The sequence below is a fragment of the Phaethon lepturus genome, unplaced genomic scaffold (assembly GCF_000687285.1).
Source record: "Phaethon lepturus isolate BGI_N335 unplaced genomic scaffold, ASM68728v1 scaffold8447, whole genome shotgun sequence".
Taxonomy (NCBI): domain Eukaryota; kingdom Metazoa; phylum Chordata; class Aves; order Phaethontiformes; family Phaethontidae; genus Phaethon; species Phaethon lepturus.
The window spans coordinates 28,738-31,930 of record NW_010554142.1 but is presented as its reverse complement, the minus strand read 5'-3'; positions in this window follow the sequence as shown (position 1 = coordinate 31,930).

The following is a 3,193-nucleotide window of genomic DNA, read 5'->3' as shown; positions in this document are numbered from 1 at the left end:
AGTAAGCAACAAAACAAATTACTTATGTATCATAGTATTTACAAAACACCAGTAAAAGTAAAGTTTGTGCTCTCAACAACTTTTTACTGTTGTGCACTGGACAGAAAAAAAAAAAGTCAGGAAACATGAGGAATCCCAAAGACAGTATAATTCTAACCCTTGGTTTTCATTAAAAACTTTTTCTAGACCTTATTCCACATGTTACTTGTATATATTATCAGGATACAGAACTGAATAGGAAGTTCACTAAGGCTTGTTAAACCAATATTCAAGGCAGTCCAATGAGGAGAAGGAGACCAAACAGACAATAAATAGGGAAGGCTCTGAAGTGCAGGTGAGATTCTTTCAGTGAAATCAGAGTCATGGCACTTCATAACATGAGGTTCCAGAAAGTGATCAAAGGCTCTGTAAGGATAATTAATCCTTTATTTAGTTTCATAACCTATTGTTCTGAATGTATAAACTATCAGGAACAGCTGCTTATGAGATCTAAAAAGCCATTAAACAATTAACTTTTTTTCTTTAGGAAAGACTTAATTTTTATCTGTTCCCCAAATGAAGATCCTATTGTGCATCTTGCAGGTTTTTTCCCCTCTGCATTTCAACACAGTCAATGAAGTTCTGTGTTAGTATCCTAAGCTGAATTTCCTGATTGTAAAGAAAATAAAAAAAAAAAAAAAGGTAATTCTGTGATTCGTCTCAGGCTGGAGAATATCATGACATTCTAACTCATTCTATAAATATTCCAGCATATGATGCAGGAGTGTAGCCAAATAAAGCGCGCTCTGCTGGATTCGTAAGTAGATAGGAAGGTGGATCAGCTGAAAAAAAGTTATCTGAAAAAGGACTGACTTCCAAGGCTGCCTGTGAAATAGCTTTAGCCATGAAATATGTGCTAAAACAAGAAGGGAAAACCACCAGATGACAAAATGGGATGGATAAAGTGCATGACACAACAAAACAAAAAGCTTTCCTTAAAACTCCATTGTCGTAACATATTTCTCCTCTGGGTCCTTGAACAAAACACTTCCCAGGAAGTGCAATGCAAGAGGAGGAGGTCGGTGGAAGTTATAGATGGGGAAGCAAATGCAGCTGGTGTAGATAGAAAACGAGAGGTTCAGAATGGGGTATATAGCACAGAGCTGTGAGTAGGAGCGGCTCTGAACGATCTGCTGAGCACAAGATGGGAAAGTCCATACGAACAAGCGTATTCTGGGGCTGAGCTGAGCTGGGTATAATTGAACTGTTCTTACAGACAAGCTACTTTAAGAAAAAAAATGATGTCACTCTTTTTACATTGCAAAAATGTAGTCTAGCATACCCTCGTGATGGGGAGTGCAGATACAGTGATAGGGCCAGGAGAGCTATGCTTGAGGTTAACTGAATGCCTAACATGTGTGTCCAAGTGGGAGGAAGCTGTGGTGAGACAAGAAATGAGAGAAATAATTCATTTAGTGTCTGGCCTGATGACTGTGAATTTCTTTAAAGATGATTTCTGTGTATTGTGTAGGTTTGTGGGCTTTTGTGTTTTTCTTTAGTGCTGCTATAAAGAAGTACATCTCTTTGCTAGGGCTAAATTATGATCACTTCAGTTTTGTGACTATTAATCAAGAGAAGGCATTTGCAAGCCTTTCCCAGCCACATATCCTTTGAGGGTTTTGAAAGCTATAGAATGCAGTTTGTTATCTGTCACTGCGAGGCTGTGCCAAGTTCCATGATGCAGTGAAAGCGAAGTCATACACTGCAGCTGACACTTTCCCACTGACCTCAGCTTGTTGCGCTGCATAAACAGAAGCTATTACAAGTCAGTATGGTTCTTGGAGCAGGGTTACGCTGAAAGGAGCGCAAGAAAGTTTTTCATGTTTCTCCAAGGTTCAAAGCGAACGATGTGCTTTTTCTGTCACATCAGCAGATGAGGCTTTCATATCCTCAGTTCACCTCATAAATAACAGGCACAGAGGATGGTTGTATAAGGCTGCAGTTCAAAAGGATTGAAAACTGACAGCAGACACTGCCTTTCCTCGACATGCTCACCTTTAGCTATGCTTAATGGTGGGTATGTTTCAATTTAATACGTGCCTGTTTGGTGAATCAGCACCCAGCCTTGTAGACAAAGGCTTGCAAGGGGAAGCCACTGAGGCACCATGATGGCTTCTGAGAGAAGATGCAAACCTGGGAGCAGGTTGATGGGCTTGAGGACCTGCCGGAAACCTTGTCTGGGTTGGTGGCATCGGTCAGGGAAGGAGGTTGAAAAGAACTGGCTGTGGGCTCCAGGGAGCCACCAGCAATCTGGAGGTGGTGGTGGGCAGGGGTATCATTTTGTTTCTCCCCCTGCCTCCTATCCCTGGAGGTAAATGTGAAGGACTGGAGAAATAAAGTGGGGATTTATTGGGAGGGAGCAGATTTACTAGGAACTGGTGGGCAGCGGAGCACTAACCTTCTGCTCCTTCTCTGAACTGATCTGATCACGGGGCGCGCAGCTCCTCTCCTGCCTGTCTTTCTCTCAGGGTCTACAAAACAGGCAGTGGGGCCATGGCACCCTGTGTTGGGGCATTTCATTTCCTCCCTTCCCCCCGTGATCTGCCAACGTAAACAACTGCCTACATTTACCTAAACCGAAAACCAGATCTGCCTCTAATCATGTTGGGTGACTGTTGACATGTGTAGAGTTTGATATTTTGATAATATTACATGTCCGTGATAATACTTCATTACAGTTATGTCCTTGGCTATAATTCTTTCAACACAGTCACTTTTGCACAGCCCTTTGAATTACAGGAAAGCATTGTAAGGCCAAGTTTTGCTCTGATGGTCACATTACAATTCTGAAGATTTAGAATTAATCAGCATTTGATATACCTCCGAGGAGTGAGGAATGCATTTGTTTCTCTCACGTTTTCTTCTAGAGGAAATTGTGCGTGTGTTTGAGGGAAAGGGGAGAAGACTTGAAAATATTTTTCTTTTCCCCTGTCAGCTTTGCTTGTAATTTGAAACCATTACTGATGTGTTGTCATATAATATTATACCCCTCCATTTTACAGATTTTCAGTTACTTCCCTGATCACTTAACCTAGGCAGAGAGGAGAACATTAAACTGTGACTTGCAAATTGCTATGCTGATCAACAGTCCATATTATGAATCTGTGGGGGTTTTTTTCTCTGTATATAGAAAAATCTACATTAGATAGAGTTT